This window comes from Sapajus apella, unplaced genomic scaffold (assembly GCF_009761245.1).
Source record: "Sapajus apella isolate SASKATOON/1434 unplaced genomic scaffold, GSC_monkey_1.0 scaffold65, whole genome shotgun sequence".
In the NCBI taxonomy this organism is placed as follows: domain Eukaryota; kingdom Metazoa; phylum Chordata; class Mammalia; order Primates; family Cebidae; genus Sapajus; species Sapajus apella.
The window spans coordinates 11,113,484-11,131,966 of NW_022437005.1; the positions used below are offsets into that span (position 1 = coordinate 11,113,484).

Genomic DNA, 18,483 nt, shown 5'->3' on the forward strand with positions numbered 1-18,483 from the left:
CCCCAGTGTAGGAAGACCTTGTAAAAAAATGTGTTTTGTTTTACTATGTTTTGGAAATAGATGCTTGGTGCTGCAAAGAAAAATTAGCACTGAGACAAAGGATTTTTTAGCAACACAGTTTTTACTTCCTGGAATGTAGAAAGGGTACCCTCACTAGCCATCTTGCCATGAGAGTACAATGAACAAAGGAAAACAGGCACGTTTTATCCCTTATGCATTTGGGGTTGTCCTTACTGCTGTGTCTGATCTCCATTGGCTGGAGCCAGACCTCACAATGTAAACTAAAACCCAATTGGCTAACAAAACTAAACAGGTAAAAGCAATGGAGATTTGGGACATGCCTGTGAACACACCTAGCACAGATATTTTGGTTAAAGTACAAGGATGGAATATACTTGGTGCCTGTAAGCATGGCATGTCTAACAGCTACATAAGATAGGGCTTAGAAAAGAGTTATTAGCACACTTATGATTTATTCTTTAACAAGAAAGAATCTTTAAAGAGGAATTTTTTTGCTTCCCACATATGTAATTGTTTTTTTATGAAATTGACTGGAAGGAGATTTCAGATGAGAGGAAGAGGACTAATATGTCACCCATAATACAGCAAACTTGTGGAAGCTCACTGTGCACAAAACACAGGAGTCCTAGGGGTGCTTCTGCAGGTAGCACGGGATGGACCCGCACATCCTCTAGAGGCACCAACTAGCAACCCGATAGCATTTCACAGGCACAAAACAGCCACCACCCACACGTCAGGGAATGGGCGCACACAGAGGGCACACGGGCAGCTGCCTGCCAGCCTGCATGCACACAGCCGGTGGCTCCACACTGGCCGTTCATTTTGGTTGCTGAGAATTGCTCTTTGTCTCCAACGCGTGTTTAAAAAGAAAGATCTGCCCTTTCTCTCCTATGTCTGAACATCTTAAACCTCCTCACTTGCTCCCAGGAACTTTTGCTTAGAGAATGATATCGATGATGGTAGTTTCTATTCATGAGCACTTACTACAGTCCAAGAGTTGGAAGCTGTTACTCACCGGCTATGTGATCTTGGATAAAGTTCACCTTCCGGAACCTTAATTCCTTATTTTTAAAGTAGCATTAATGGTTTCACTTGCAGACATGTTTAAGAGAACTTATATTGAAATGCATTTTTGAAAAAGATGATGGATGAATGGATGGAGAGTTGGGCAGATGGACAGTTATATAAATTTAGCAAAATGTTAATGGTAAACCAAGGTCGTGAGTATATGGGTGTTGACTATTTCTTTTAACTTTTCTGTATGTTTGGAATTTTTCAAAAACCATTGCTGAGGAAAACACTATTGATAACGGTACCTTCCAGATGATGCTGTGGACTGATGGAAGAAACAGTGAGACACGTGAAGTGTTCTGTGTGGTGTTCAACATGCTGTGATACACTGTAAGTCACTGTATTGTTAATATTCGTCACAACCAGCAAGATAGGTATTATAACTCTATTTTGGGGAGCAAAATAAAATTAGATACTCAGATAAAATAGTAATAGGGTGTAAACTAGTTAACATTAGCGCTAGACTTGAGCCAGGTCGGCCTATCCCAAAGCTGTGCCCTGCTCACCTCCCCACCAGGCAGTCAAGGGCGAGCACAGGGTATGCAACAGGGTCTGTGTGGTCACAGCTCCTGGTCTCTCACCTAGTCGCATGCCTCGCCTGGCATTTTTAAAGTCAGCTTTTTTATTTTGGAATAGTTTTAGGTTGACAAAAAAGTTTACAAAGGCAGTAGAGAGAGTTCCCACGTGTCCCTTGCCTGGTTTCTCCTTTCCCTAACATCTTACAGTGTGACGACACGTTTGTCTCACTTAATCAGCCACCGTTAACACATTATCAAAAACTACACCCCATGGACTACCTAGGCTCTATCATTAAACAAAAAAACAAAAACAAAACACAAAAAAAACCTCTAGCCCATAATAGATTTCTTCAGGATTTATCTAATGTCCTTTTTCCGTTCCAGGGTCCCATCCAAGAAAGCATATAGCATTTAGTAGTTGTGTCTCCGTAAGTTCGACTTGGCTGTGACTTTTTCTCACCTAAGTTTCCTTGTGTTCAATGGCCTTGACAGTTTTGCAGAGCACTGGTCAGATACATTTGGGAGGCCCCGTTGTTGAGATTGGTCTGATGTCTTTACCATGCTTAGACTGAGGTTATAGATTTGGGGTCACATCAGGGCACCTATTGGTGTGACTTGTCACTGTGGATATCACGCTTGCACCTGGAGAGAAAGGGATTGTCCGGGACTCCACTGCAGAGTCGCTCTTTCTCCCTTCCCGTGCTGTCCTCTGTCACAGGAAGTCACCTTTCAGCCCACATTGAAGGTTAGGGTGGAAGGTGCACACGGTGTTGATTACAAAAACGCAGACTTTAAAATCTAATCTTACCTCTGTAGAGAATAACATCTGGAACACAGGACCAGAGAGAAACAGGCTAAACTCTTCAGTGTAGTTGCTTCTGCCGTCTTCCCTCCTTAAGGGCAGAGCACTTAGATAAATTTTTTGGAATTTATCTGTGTGGGAGATTGTCTGTTCTCCTCCATTAATTCATTCATCCAATCATTTATGTGTGTCAGTGTGGACCCTTGGTTATTTATGTTATGCTTTGGTTTCTAATCCAAAACTGTAGAATTTATTTGCTGCGTTGACCTTGGGAGTGCTTTCAGATTGGTTTCTGTGTCCACTTGACATCCTTTTTTGAAGCCCTTCCTTACTCATTTGCACTGCAAGATGCTGCCTCAGGTTTATCCTGTGTTTTTTCCTGTCCACATCCTAGAATCAGCTATTTTCCTACAGAGCCTGTTTCCTTCCTTGGAGAATGGTGTTCGAAACCAAGATCTGGGCACTGGGTGTGCCTGTTGTTTCCGGGGTGTCTTTGATTCTAGGCTCTCTCAGTGACAAAGCTGGGAGACAGATGTGTATCCTCATGCCATTACTCTTAGGTTAGTTGCATTTTAATGGAAAAAACTGCAATTACTTTTGCACCAGCCTAATTAGTTCTATATGTAGAGTATTTCTTCTTGTTTAAATATGTAGAAATATTTCTATATGTATACTTACCTGTCTACATATATATATATATATATATATATATATCCACCTGTATCTGTATTAAGCTACGCATTAGTTCATACTGATGTCTCCAACTCTGACACATCACTTCAGCCTTCTGCCCTCATTTCTCTGTACCCTTTTACTCCATCAATGAGCAACCTGGCTCCAATCATGGACTATCCTCTTACATAATTGTTCATTTTTAGTATAAATGTATAGTGTCGGAATTGTCAACCTGTATCTTCATGCGAAGTAACTTTATCAGCTGTAGTGCAGTGCTTATATGCCATCCCTCTGCCATTAGTCCTACAGTCTCCACTCATTTCCAGAGTTACTTCAGTCCACGCCCTCCTTACCTCCCTCAGTGAGGTGGTTTCATACATTTGTAATAGAGTCATCCATCTTAATCTGCATTCCCTCCTGGCATCCCCTGACCTCCTAATCAGTTTTTTAATTTGAATACAATAAGGTTCAGTCTTTGTGTTGTAAAGTTCCGTGAGTTTTGACAAACGTGTAGTGCCACATATTCACCATGAATGTCGTACAGAATAGCTTCAGAGATACCCTAGGAAGAAATACGGCTTTGTGGAAAAAGCTTTAAATACGTGATTTCCAACCTACTTATGTGATGCTGACTTCTCCCTCTTGCCCCACAACTCGGCCCCAGATTTCTCAATAGAAAAACAAGCACACCATCAAAAAGAGAAGACTGAGCCCTAGCAGTAATTAGCTTGCAGCTTCATATATTTCAAAATGTAAGATGTAGACTTTCTAAGCCAAAAAAGCAAAGAGAATCGTGTAGACTAGCTACACGCAAACACCCACACTTTGTTTGCAGGGAATTTGGGAGGAAAATCAATGGATTCTAGGACTCAACAGCTTCCAAACACACTTTGATCTAGGTGCATGATTATGAGCAAATTGGTTTGCTGTACTGAATCTCCACATGCTCATCCATGAAGCCAGGCTATTGGTAATCTTTAGCCCTCTGTTGCTTACATAGATGACGAGGCAGAGGTTAGTTAAAATGGCAGTTAAAACGTATTGCTCACTATGACAGATTTTACCTCCCAAAGATGGCCACAGCATTTCCTAGCACACATGCTCTTCTGCAACGTGGCCTTGCCCTGCTCCATCAAGGTGCAGAATTTCATTCACCTCTTGGCTTAGTGCTTTGCTCAGCGTTGGGACGCACTTAGGGCCTTGCTGGTCACAGTGGAGTACAGGAAGAGTATCTGCATGACCTCTGAAGCCAGGAATCATCACAGCCTTGCTGCTTCTGCGTCACTCGCTGGGACGCCCATTCCTCTGAAGCCAGGAATCATCACAGCCTTGCTGCTTCTGCCTCACTTGCTGGGACGCCCATTCCTCTGAAGCCAGGGATCATCACAGCCTTGCTGCTTCTGCCTCACTCGCTGGGACGCCTATTCCTGGAGTCTGGAGCTGCAGTGTAAGAAGTCTTCCTCCCTGAGACCTCCATGCGGTGGGGAAGCCCAAGTCACGTGGAAAGGCCACTTGTACGTGTTCTAGTCAGCAGGGTTAGTCTCTGAGCTATCTCAGCCCAGGCACCAGATATCTGAGAGAAGTTACACCGGATCTCCGGACCAGCCCATCCTCCATCTGAGTACTGAGGAGCCAGAGTGCTGAGTGCTGCCTAAATTCCTGACCCCAGAATTCATGAGCACCCTGTGGTGGTTGCCTTAAGCCACTGGGGTACTTAGCCACAGGGCAATAAATCACCAGAACACTCACTACTGTGTCGTAGGTACTGTTCTAAAGACTGACGTATCTTAACACCTTAGTACCCTCAAAGGCCCCATGACACAGTGACTCATTACCTTCAGCTTACCGATGAGGAAACCGAAGCACAGAGAAGGAAAGAAACCTGTAGAAAGTCACACCACAGTGAAGCAATGGGTTTGAGACCGGTCAGTCTGACCCTGGAAAAATGCTCTTACGTGAGCAAAAACGCTTGAGAGGCGCTTTGGGAAGGAACTGTTAGAGAAATTAAAGTTACCAAGCCGTGCCTCCTGGGATCCATCTGCAGCCAGGTGAATGACATGGTGGCACGCCACTCTCTCTCTTGGTGGTGAAGTGAGCCCCCTGACAGAATGAGGAAGCCAAACTGTCCTTGAGGATCTTGCCACATTCCAGGTAAAACACCCTTGTTGATTACTTTTTTCATAATTATTTCCACGGGAAGCATCTGCACCCAGCTGGGCATAGATAACCTGAGCAGGAACGCAGCTCATTTACCCACAACTCGAGATGAGCAAACCAAATAGCTGGTTTCCCGACTGTCGGACAAAGCCCATGCTGCCAGGCAGGATGAGGCAGGGTGCTGATGGCTGCATCGGTGCCACCTATTCCTGTGGCTGTGGCTCGCATTGAAACAGCTCAGCAAGGAAAACCAGCACAGGGCTTCAGAGAAAAGAGGGAGAGAGGGCAATGGAGAGGGACAGAGGGGCGTGAGAAAGACCGCCTCAGGTGTGCGGTGAGCTCTCAGCCTTGAGCCCTCTGGCGAACCCACTCTCTGGACCAGCAGATGATCCTGCTGCCCCTTCACCTCACCAGCTGCAGGTCTGCACCCAGGCTAACCCTGGGCTGAGTGAGGAGGAGGCTGGGCTAGGGGGAGCCTCATACCATCAGTGTATGTAGCTACAATCTGATTAATCTTGTATTCACAGGCGGATGCTCAGCAAATCATTTGATATCATCTCAGCAATCCTAGGAATCAAAATATTTGAATCTTGGTTCTCTCCTCCCTAAAACAGTGGGCTCTAGAGAGAAAACCTGCTGCTGGCCAACTACAGCAGTGGCTTGCAGGAGTCAAGGTGTCCTTCCCACCTGTACAGAAGCCAAGCTTGTGCTTTCCCTGGGAATGAGATCATGTAAGCTTGTCCCACACAAAGCCGCTTCCATCCACCTGGAGGGGGGAGAGCTGGAGCGTGCACTTGCCCAGGAAGCTCTCAGTTCACATGAGCCCCTCTTCAGTCAGACTTGACGTCAGGGTAGAGACCTGCCCTTCCTCTTCAGTCAGACTTGACGTCAGGGTAGAGACCTGCCCTTCCTCTTCAGTCAGACTTGACGTCAGGGTAGAGACCTGCCCTTTCAAGCCCAGCATCTCATTTTGAAGCCCCACATGCAGTTCTGAGGAAGCCATGCATGTCCCTCCAATGCCTTGAGGACTGTAGACAGAGGAGGGGACATGCACGCATTACGGTAAGCAACACTGCTTATCCACATCCGTGATTCCCCAGTTACCGCTCTAGGGGGCTTAGGGGTTTGTCACCTCCAAACCTCATGTTAGTTTTTTTTTTTTTTTTTTTTTTGAGACAAAATCTCACTCTGTCGCCAGGCTGGAGTGCAGTGGCCATGATCTCGGCTTACTGCAATCTCCATCTCCCAGGTTCAAGTGATTCTCCTGCCTCAGCCTCCCGAGTAGCTGGGACTACAGGCTCGCACCACCATACCCAGCTAATTTTTGTATTTTTAGTAGATACAGGGCTTCACCATGTTGGTCAGGATGGTCTTGATCTCTTGACCTCAGAATCCACCCTCGTCGGCCTCCCAAAGTGCTGGGATTACAGTCGTGAGCCACCGTGCCCAGCCCTCATGTTAAAATTTGATCCCTAGTATGGCAATATTGGGAGATGGGGCCTGGTGGGAGGTCTTTGGGTCAAGGGGGCAGATCCACCATGAGTAGATGAATTCCTTCTCTTGGATGCGAGGGAGCTCTCTCTGTTATCTCCTTCAATAGCTGGCTACTAGAAAGAGCCTGGCACGCCCCACTTCCTCTGTGACTCTGTGGTCTTTGTGCATGCATGCTGCTTTCCAGGTTCTCCTTCCACTTTCTGCACTGAGTTGAAGCAGCCTGAGGGCCTCACCATGTGTAGATGCTCAGTCTTCTTTTTTTTTTTTTTTGAGACAGTCTCACTCTGTCGCCTGGGCTGAAGTACAGTGGTGAGATCTCAACTCACTGCAGCATCTGCCTCCTGGGCTCCAGCAATTCTCCTGCCTCAGCCTCCTGAGTAGCTAGGACTACAGATGCGTGCCAACACTCCCGGCTAATTTTTGTATTTTTAATAGAGTTGGGCTTTCACCATGTTGGCCAGGCTGGTCTCGAACTCCTGACCTCAGGTGATTCACCCACCTCAGCCTCCCAGAGTGCTGGGATTACAGGAGAGAGCCACTGCGCCCAGCTAATGCTCAGTTTTGAATTTTCCAGCCTACATAGTTATGAGCCAAATAAACCGTTTTCTTGATAAACTATCCAGTCTCGGGTGTTCTGTGCCACAAAATGGGCTAAGACGGGGACACTCATGTAGTCTTTTGAATCTTTTTCTTTTGAGTTCAGTAAGAAGGAATTTCCTATCTTTGCTTGGAATTCATTCCAAACAAGCAGATTCTTGTTAGCTTGCACCTGACAGTCAGCACTTCATTAGAAGTTCTAGGTAAAGAAGTCGATGTAGACATGCTTGTAATTTTGCATCTTGCTCCCAGTCAGGGAACCCAGGGAGCTAAACAGTGGATGAGCATATGAACACACAGGCAGGGTAAATGGCAGCACTTTCTCGATGGCTCGAGAAGTGTTTCCCCAGAGCTGACACCAGGCAGTGCATGCGGCAGAATCAGGGGAATCTGTTTTGGGTACATCTGCCATCAAGTCACGCTTCAGAGTCAAGTTCCTTCTCAGTAGAAAAAGAAAAAGCAATATTATAGGAACATCCTCTTAGACCAGACACTTTTTTTGGGGATGGATTTCCCGAAGTGCGGCACAGGGGATGTGGGGTCACAGGCATCTGTGGAAAAAGAGAGGCATTTGTCAATTTCGTTCGGAAATTTCTGGATAGCTCTGAAATAGCAGCTTTCAAGGAACCAGATGGAGTGGTTGACACCGTGATACATTTCCGAGAATAATCCCAGTTAAGAAGGCCCAGAAAGCTGGAACCTGCTTTGCAAAGAGATGTCCCCTTCTCATTTAGGATAAAAAGCTCAAGGAATGGATGGACTTCTTTCTAGCAATTAGATGCATGCAAGGGGGCATTGTGAAAGGTTGGGGACAAGCTGAGCAGCATGTTAGTCAGCCTGGGCGGCTGTCACAAGCTACCGTGGACTAGGGGGTTTATACAGCAGCCATCTGTTCTCACAGCTCTAGAGATTGGACTTCTGAGATCAGGGTGCCAGCATAGTCAGATTCTGGGGAGGGCTCTCTTCCAGGCTGCAGATGGGCCCACCTTCTCCCTGTGTCCTCATTGGTTTACAGAGAGAGAACTCTTGTGTCTTCTGTTCTTAGAAGGGCACCCATCCCAACCTGGGAGTTCCAGCCTCATGACCTCATCCAAACCCAGTTACCTCCCAATGGCTCCACCCTCTAATACCATCTCATTGGAATTAGGGCTTCAATTATGACGTTGGCGGGTGGGGTGGTATACACACAGGCAGTTCATAGCAGTTTGGCTCACAGACATGCCTCTGGGCAATGAGGAAACAAGCTCAGCTTCATTGAAGCCCCTCTTTTGAAGTGGACACTTTTCCTTTTAAGAGAGGAGATCTGTGGAAGTTTATGATCTGCCGCCGTTGCTCTGCAGGGTGTGTCCTGGTGTCACCAAGGATCTGAGGACATACAGAGCACGCAGCACCTTCCCAGCATGTCCACTGCAACCACCCCATCTTCATTTCACTTGACTGTAGAATACATTCTGAGGCCCGACTTCCTTTGTCCCACCATATCATCACACAGTTGGGGTTAGTTCAGTTTGGGAACACTTGCAGAGGAAAATAAAAACAAATTGATGGTCTCTGAAGGAGTGGAACTAGGAGATGCACACCCCTGGTTGCTAGCATCCAGTCTGAAAGCAGGGAGGCTCCCCAGGGAGAGACCAGAAGGGCCAGCAGTGAGCCCAGCATCAGCCTGGCGAGGGCTGCTTCCCTGCTGAAGAAGCAAACAGTTTTCGGAAGTTCAGATCCAATTCTGCTAAGCAAGCGGTCTTCTTAGAAAGAGCTGAGTGTTAGAAACAAGTGCCCAATACAAGTGCAGCAGCACAGAGGCCAAGCCAGAGCAGCCGGATTCCATCTCAGCAGTCAGCGTTGGGATACTGACAGCTGGTAGAGACCGGCGTCTGCAGAGGACACTCTTGCTGTCTTCATGTTACCAGCATGCTGCTTGAATTTCTGTTGGAAAAGGTACTGATTCTTATTATTCAGTTATATCCTGGATAAACCCTTCATTCATGTCATCCGTGTGCAAGGTGCTATGTTAAGTGTTGACAAAAGGTGAGCAAAAAGGCAACCTCTGCTCCCTCGGGGCTTGTGGTCTAGTGGGGAAATGAACATTCACTTAGTAACTGTCATGAATGGTAGGTTCTATGAAAGCATGGTGCAGGGAAGCATGACCCAAACCAGGAGCCAGGGAAGCCTCCCCCAGGGACTCAATGCTTGTCCTGAGATCAGGAGACGTCCTGTTGAGGAGGTGATCAGGGGCCCTACAGGCTGAAGGTGAGCCACCTGAAGTAATAGATCTGCTTTGGGTGGATGATCAGCTGACCATCCTTTTATGTTTACCCCCTCATTCAGTTTATAATTTTCTTTGGTGGTTCCATGGAGATCTAGGATTATTTATTTTTCTCCTGCTGGAAATGTATGAGCTCTAGCATATGAAATTGTCATCATCCTTAGAGACCTTCTTCGTGTTTTATTGGGCTTGAGTGCTGGATCCATTTATATTTTAATTTCTCAGCAGGGCTCTTGCACACATGTATCTGTAAACTCAGGGTCCATGTCTACAGTTAGCCTACCCTGAGGTCTGGATTGCTCACTCATGGTCCAGGACAGACATGAAGGTGGAGACTGGGGAGTTTCTAGTCCTCTCTCATGGGAAGAACTCTTTGAGGCCATAGGATTTATGCATGGGTCCTTCCCTGACCAAACACCACGTCCTGTCTCCACTCAAAGCGTTAGACTATCAGCCACACACCCCCAGTCCTGTCTCCTGGAAGTGAATTACCCATGGGCTACATGGCTTCTGTGCCTTCTCAGTGAAAGGAGTCACCCATGTCATCCCAGTTGGCCATCTTGCTGGAATGCAAGACCTATCACACTTCACAGATAAACACCAACGACGGTACCAATGTAAAAGATTTTATTTGAAACAGGAAAATATTAAAATAGAGCATGCAAACAAAACTGATTCAAATGCAGGCAGATTGCTCCTTGTGGCCTCCATTCATCTTTAATATATTTTGTGCAACAAACAGATGGATTGCACGGGCATGGGAGGGCCACCAAACACTGCTCCCCTGTGTCAGCCAGGCCCCTGGGTCACTGTTACCCACTAACCCAAAATAGGGTAGCGTGCAGGCAGCAGGGCACTGGATGTGGCTCAGAAAACAAGTTCCACTCTGTGAGTGTGCGTCTGTGGCTTACACTTTCTCCGTCTTCGTTTTCTCATCTATAACGTGTCATCCTGACCAGTCCCCAAAGCTGCTGTGAGAGCAAACTCATAAAATAGTGAACCAGCTAGAAAGTAGCGTTTGTACAACGCTGCGTCTGCCTTCCAGGAGGCACCACATTTATAAACAGAAATCTGCAAGCTTGCCAGCTATTCTAGGAATAAATGGCCCATCCGGTCTGCGCTGAGCCCTTCCGCCACAGTGGGCTGTCCGTCCTCGGTCCACATGGCGTGTGTCTGCCTGTGTGCTCCTATGCAGTCATCACGTATATGGGCAACACCGTGGAGCCAAATGAAACAAATCATTTGCGGAACATTTCCGTCCCTTTTTTTTTCACTTGAATTAAAGAAGATTCAACCCTGCATGTTGTACAAATTCTCCAGGTGAGGAGAAGGTCCTGCTATTTACCATAAGCACTGGGCCTTAGAATTCAGAGCAGCAGCCCAGCTTCCCAGCTGGGACCGCATTTCCAGTGTGCCCTTGCCAGCTGTCATGGTTCTGCGGTGTGCTTGGAAGTGGACCGTTTCATCGTATGAAAACAAATGTGTGTTTCTTGAAAATGCAATGTATCTTATACTTCTTACAGCTCCCTTCTGGCTCCCAAGGACTCCCAAGGGCCAAGAACCACGCAATGACTCTTATTTTCTTTCTTTTTTCCTTTTCTTTCTTTCTTTCTTTTCTTTTTTTTTTTTTTTTAAATAGATGGAGTCTCACTCTGTAGTCCAAGCTAGAGTGCAGTGGCGCGATCTCAACTCACTGCAACCTCCGCCTCCAGGGCTCAAGCGATTCTCCTGCCCCAGCCTCCAAAGTAGCTGGGATTACAGGTGTGCACCACCATGCCTGGCTAATTTTTTTTTGTATTTTTAGTAGAGATGGGGTTTCTCCATGTTGCCCTGGGTAGTCTCGAACTCCTGAGCTCAGGCAATCCACCTGCCTCAGCCTCCTTATATTCATATGTATATTTGTTTTTATTGTGTTTTCTTATCACTTCAGCTTGTCTGTGTTTGCTCACATATGTTTACCCTTAAGGCCAACACTCTTAAATTTACCTATTCTGCCTCCCTGCAAAGAGATTGACTGTAAGCATAGACCCCTACCAGGGCCGGGCCCCAAATACCATCTCAGAACCGTGGCCACAGACCGCACTCACTGTCGATGAAGACCACAAAAGTGTCGCAAATGTCCCTCTTGGTCAAAAAGAGGATGAGGTAAGAAATTGTGGGGTAATCGCTATAAACCTCTCCACCTAGAGCCTATCTAAACTTCCTGAAGTCACAGTCAGCTCTGCCACAGAAGGAGCGGCAAAGGCAGAGAAACGACCACACGTGAGTCAAGTTCGTGATTCGATCAGGAAAGCACGCATTGGAGTTGTTTTGACATGTATTTAAAACAAAGGAAATTTACTCAGCTGTGCAGATTAGAAGTCTAATAAATAATGAGCTGGGCACGCCTCTCCATAGGCAAAGCCTCCGCTCCTGGGCCGCCCAGGTGAAAGGGGAGTCACTGGAGGAGAGTGGCTGTCACTGCAGCACACTAAAGGTGACCATGCATTTTTTGGTCTGCCTCCTTCGTCCTTTCCCGTTGAATCTGGGCTGGCCCCACTGAGTTACTCATGAGCAGTAGGACACAGCAGATGTGATATCTGAGTCTCCTGTGGCTGATAACCAGGAGAAACTTGCAGCTTCCACCTGGAAGCTGCCACACTCTCCCAGAACCCTGAGCTGCCACACAGGAAGTTCCGCTAGCGGTGACCACTGTGCTGGGGAGGCCAAGGCGCCAGGTGTGAGTGCAGCCATCTCGGGCAGCCCAAGGCAGTCCAGACACTGGCGACCCCACATCGGGTGACCCAGTTAATGTCATGTGGAGTAGAAGAGTCACCCAGCCGGTCTGATCTAAATTCCTGACCCACAAATTATGAAACAGAATAAAACGGTTGTTGTTCAAGCCACCAGGCTTTGGAACGATTTGTTACCAGCAGTAGGTAATTAGAACAGTCACCGCTCCCCACAGAGGGGTCATCTTTGCAGAATGACGCATGAGCCTTCAGGTTGCATCCAGAATATGGGACTGATGCCAGGCAGAGGTGGTGAAAGGGAAGTGCGAACAAGCTGAGGCTCCTCCCTGCAAGTGAGATGCGAGGTGCGGCCAAAGACACGCTCGTTCCTAGCCTCTGCTCAAAATTCTCTTCCACCTGGTACCTCCTAATTTTGTTTTCGGTTACCAGGATTCACCCCTTGTCCCAGGCTGCCTTACTGAGGAACGTTCACAAAACTTACATGAGCTCCTCCACTGTAACCTACAAGTCAGAAGGGCCACCAGAAGAGGATTATGCCTGTCCAACCCTGGGCTCTGGCCCAGGCTCCTGCCTGCTTGTGGCTGGCCATGACTCCAGTAAACTAGCAGTTTCCAAGTGACCTAATGAGATTCTTTATTCAACTGATTGCGATATGGGAAAAATGGAAACATGACAAAGCAATCGGTTGAGACATACAGCAGGTGACACCAGCGCTGCACCCGTATTCCCTTGGCATTCATAGCTCTAATTGCAAATACCCACCACGACTCTGCTGGAAGCTTTCCTCCACTCACAGCAGGGTTCCCAGCCACGTGCAGCGGAGGGCCAGAAACGTGAGGAGGTGCACACTCAGGAGCAGCCTTCAAGCAACGGTGGAGGGGACTAGGGCTGAATACTCCAGACTCCTTGCCCCTGGAGGGAGCCCCTGGGAATGCTCTTCCAGGTGTCTGTATTGGGGCTGACACAGCCACCTCCTGCTCATTAACCCCCCTTGCATCAGCTCCTCTGCCTCCCTGCCTCGCCTCTCTACCTCTCTTAATGGCACTTCCTGGGGTCCCCTCAAGGAAGCTGCTTGCTCCCCTACCCTTGTCTCAGGGTTGCCTCTGGACCCCACCTAAGCTGGAAAGACGTTAAGAACAAAGGGATCAATTTCTAGAGGCCCTTGAACATGCATGTTGTGTCGGCTCCTTCGTAAAATCTTTATTAAGTTATGGTAAAAAAGAATAAACTCTGAACCCATGAAGGAAAACAGAACGGACATGGTGCAACAGGAAACAGCAATGTAGGCATGTTTTGAAGACGGAAGCCCACGGAGGAACGGGGATCGTGCAGTGTGGCTGAGTATGCAAGCTCCCGTCCACCAGCAGCAGGAATGAGCCGGTCCACTCCACCATCACCGTGAGGAGGCGGGGCTGGGGAGCTCCATGGATGAGGCAAGGCACAGAGAAGACATCCACCTGAAGGAGCGCGTTTCTAGGTTGTCATCGGTAAAGCCCCCAGCCCTGTCTCCCATCTTCATGGCTTAGTGGTAGACATTTCTTCATCCCAGCAGGAGACCAGGTGTGTGCTCCAAAGAAGTTCAGTCAGAATGCCTCCAGCCTTGGTGACTCGGGGCACAGTGGGGGCCGCGCAGACCAAAGCCCACAGCATGGTGAGCAGCAGGCCGGCCCCTCCCCTGCCCAGGCCCCAGTGCTCGTTAGCCTCCAGACTCTTACCCCAAGGCAGGAGGTTGGGGGATTTGTCCCCGGAGAAAATGAATGTTCCCCAGTTAGTCTTCTAGGGCTGCCAAAACAAAATGCTAGACTGAGTGACTAAACAGTGGAACTTCAACTCCGTCAGCTCTGGAACTGGGAGCCTGAGGCTGGCAGGGCTGGACTCTCCTGAGGCTGCTGTCCTTCACACGGCCACCTTCGTGCTTTGACTTCACAGGGTCATCCCTCTGTGTGGTCTGTGTCCCCGTCATCGCTTCCCGTCAGGGCACCCTCATGTTGGATTAGGGCCCATGCTAGCAATGCCATTTAAACTTAATGACCTCTTTAAAGGCCTATCTCCAAAGACAGTCACATTCTGAGGGACTCGGGGCCAGAATGCGGGGGAGACAAAGTTTCAGCCTATAAGAGCCCCCAGAGAAAGGACCAATGTACAATGTAAGCTGTTGCACAGAAGCTAAAGAAATCTGAAAGACAGCTTGCAGCCTAACCAATACTGCGGGCAATCTCGACAGGTACTCACTTGTTGGTGATCCGAAATGTTAAATAACAGCCAGTGAGTTCCCCACACTCGAGAACGCCTCTACCATGAAAAGAGAGAGAGAGAGACAGAGAGAGAGAGAGACAGAGAGAGAGAGAAAGACAGAGAGAGAGAGACAGAGAGAGAGAGACAGAGAGACAGAGAGAGAGAGAGAGAGACAGAGAGAGAGAGAGACAGAGAGAGAGACAGAGAGAGAGAGAGAGACCTGAATAAATGGGCGGGGGTCCGGGGAGGGATTCTGACTGATAGACAGGAGGTAGAAAAGTAACTTTCAAAAAATCTACACAGTTAATATTTTCAGAGATAACGAATGAAATCAACTTCCTGAAACCAAAAAAGAAAGTTGTATAAAAGCAAAAGTGAGAGAACAAAAAGAGCTATTGAAAATTAAAGAATATGGTACCCAAAGTACTGTCCCATCGAAGGTTTGGAGAACGACGGAGGAAATGTCCCATGAGGAAAGAGGGGTTAATGACAAAAGCAAGCGAGACTTCTCTTGGTTGCTTTTGGAAGACAGAGAGAAAGCAAGGAGGGAAGGAAGAAAGGGAGGGAAGGACAAAGGAAGAGAAGGGAAAGGAAGGAGGGAGGGGAGGAAGGACGGGCGGGCTAAAGAATGTATTGAACATCAAAGCCCTTCAAATCAGCATTTGAGAGCAGCTGGGTGGCAGAGGACATGAGATGGAGCAGTGCCAGCAGGGAAGGGGTATGAAGATGACGCTCGGCCTGGTGACAGTGTTGAAAGTGAGAAGAGTATGGGGCAAGGCTTCCAGAAGTCCAAGGAAACGTCATTTCCAAAGCGGACTTCTATTCTTTGCCAAACTGTCAGTCAAATGTCGTAATAGAATATGGCCATTCGCAGAGCCGCAGAGCCCGCCACCCACGCACTGATGTTCAGAAAGCTTCCGCAGCGCGTGTTGCAGGCAGTTTTCCTGAGACAAGGCCTGGGGTCTAGGAATCAAAACTGTGACATAGAAGGGAAGCAAAAGGAATTTCCAAGGTGAGGCGTCGAAGAGCAATCAGCTTCCATTGGAGCAGAACACCAGGAGTGTGGTTTCAGGAAATAAGGGTTTAATGGAGTATCCGATATGTTTGATTATAATCTCAAAACTTGTATTGAGAGGGTATTGAGGATTCTTTCCCTCTGAACCAGAGGGAAAGAGACATACATCAGGGCACTTGGCTTAGCAGTGAACAGAACACATGTCGTCAAAATAATGACCAGATTAGGGATGAAGGAAAGGAGAGGTGACAAAGGGGGTGGGGACAGAGGTTTCCAAGAAAGCCAAGTCTTCATCCACCACAATAGTTGGTCAGTGATAGGTAGCTGACAAATCGATAAATCAAGAAATTAAATATGTTTGACTCCTTAAGAAAAAAGGAAATACCAGATGGGTCCACTAACAAAATTCAAAATGTGTCTTTGGGGAAGGGTCTCAGAGGCAGACAGGTATCCAAGACACTGCTGCTGGTGTTTTATTTTACGCACCCTTTGGGGCCATGTATTTTGCCAAGCACTGTGAACATATTCCTTTGATGATAAAAGCTATTTCAGAAACTAAAGATATGCATACACTTATCGGCAGCTCTACTCCCAGCTATGTAGCCAGCAGAAATACGTCTGTATACTCATTTTTAAAAAAAAGACTAGAATGTTCGTAGCAGAGCTATTCATAACAGCCCAAAACTAGAAACTATCCGGATGCTTTTGCACAAATAGACTGCAGGGCATTCCTGCAACAAGGTCCTAGCAAGCAAATGGTCCAACACTGCACACACAGGGGTGAGTCTCACACCCAGAGAGAGGAGTCAGACACCATCATTCGTGCACCACAGGACCTATAGGGCGTTCCAAAGCAGGCGAACAGAATCTAGGCTGTTGTAACACAGGAGAGTGGGCTCCGCTGGAGATGAGGGACAGTGAGGGGGCACAGGAAGGCCTTGGTAGTCATACCGTGCCATTCTTAGTGCCGATGCTGGTTACATATGTGGTGGGTCTGCACCCAGCTGTGCAGTCATGCACAGAGCACTTCTCTCTGAGTGTTTCACTTGGTAGGCAGTCGTGTGGGAGATATATATCACGTTTTAAGGAAGAATGAAGGGCACGGGAAAAGCCAGTATGAAGTGTGTGGCCATTTGCGGCTCTTTGGATATGAGGCATAAGGAGAGTGACAGTTGTCAGTCCCACTGATTCTAGCTGTGATTCTGATTTAATAACAGAACGTCTCATCATCTTAGGATCCTTCCTGTTCTTAAACAGCCTGCGTGGACCCTGTGACGTCCTGAGGAAAGCAGGTGTGCTTAGAGGTACTGGTGAGGAGGGCTGGGGGGCGCTTGCAGAGGGTGGGCTGCTGGCATGAGCCTGGATACTCACCTGGAGAAAGGTAAATCACCGTAGACAGCCCCATGAGCAGAGGGCACCAGGACGCAGGTCCCAGCTGAAGCCACCCAGACACGGAAATCTACTTCTTGAACCAGAGCTCAAGTGCCCCGGCCCTCCCCAGGGGCTCCCATCTCTACTTCGCTTCCTCCTGAGCTCTGCCTGCTAGCCCTGCTGCCCCTCCCTCTCAGGCAAGCTAAGCCTGAGTCTGTGAGAAGCCAAGACCAGCTTCTCCAGTGACACAGTTTGGATGTTTACCCCCTGCAAATCTCCTCTTGAGGTGTAACCCCCAGTGTTGGAGGTGGGGCTGGTGGGAGGTGTCTGGGCCATAGGGATGGGTCCCTTGTGGCTTGGTGCAGTCCTGGAGATATTGAGTGCTCTGAGATCTGGTTGAGTAAAAGTGTGTGGCCCTCCTCTCCCTCCCTCTCAGCTCCTGGTCTGGCCCTGCCACAGGCTTGCTCCTGCTTCCCCTCCCTCCATGAGTGAAAACTCTCTGAGGCCTCCCTGGAAGCTGAGTAGATGCTGGCACCAAGCTTCCTGTACATCCTGCAGAGGGATAAGCTACTTAAACCTCTTTTCTTAGTTATAAGTTACTCAGCCTCAGGTATTTCTTTATAGCATCGCAAGAAGCACCACACACAGCCAGCAAATGGAGTCAATGATAGCAGCTCCCCGCCCCCCCACCCCCAGCAGCAGCCTGGCACAGCGGCCGCAGTTCCCATTTATGTTTAAGATGTTATACCGTGATGTCTATAAATGGAGATCCACAGAATGGGCTGGCCTTGAGGACAAGGACACTCAGACGCCTCCCTGGGAGGAAGTCCCCTCCCTTGGACGTTGTGATTCAGACCAGCAGGAGGTGGAGAGGGTCGGTGCAGCACCCAGGCAGCGACCCAGCCATCCTCTGGTGTCTGAGCTGGGTTGTAACCAGCACAGCTGGTACATGGGGTTTCATAATCCGTCTCCTCCCTGCCATTTAGACCTAACTAACATCAGAAGACTTATTTTTCTCATGGCTTAAAATAGAAGGGGTGAGAGGTCATAAAAATAGACCTGGGCCTAAATACATGCAGGGAAAACACTGTGTTTTGGGGGTTGAGTGTGGAGCCTTCGCCCGAGAAGCCTTCCGTTCCCGTAGTTGGTGTTCAGGTTCGTACTGTTCTCGTGAAGAAGGTTGAGTCTGCTTGTTTGTCGAGTACGGCTCTCAGCACCTCGTCGGTGCATGGCAAACATTAGATGATGATGAATAATGGAGCTAATCTTTACAACAATGCAAAGAAATGTAATCCAGCCAGACAGGTTTCGGCGCTGGAAAGAAAATGAACTCCAAAATACCCGCGGTGCTGCGCATTTCCAGAGAAACAGTGCGGGGGCAGCCAGTGTCTCGCAGAAGCCCGTCCCGGATCTGGGGAGGCAGGTGTCCGCGAGGGAGTGAGGACCCCCAGCTGTGCTGGCGCTGTCCGTGGATGACAGGGACTGTGGAAACATCGACCTTGCCCCTAAAAACTGACTGCAGGAGAAACAAA

The 18,483-nt window shown here is 48.2% G+C and overlaps 1 protein-coding gene across 3 annotated transcripts in view; it reads left to right on the forward strand.

The window, feature by feature from the left end:
- SYNDIG1 (synapse differentiation inducing 1) overlaps nucleotides 1-18,483 on the forward strand; it is a 191,527-nt gene that overhangs the window by 164,918 nt on the left and 8,126 nt on the right. The window lies entirely within an intron of this gene.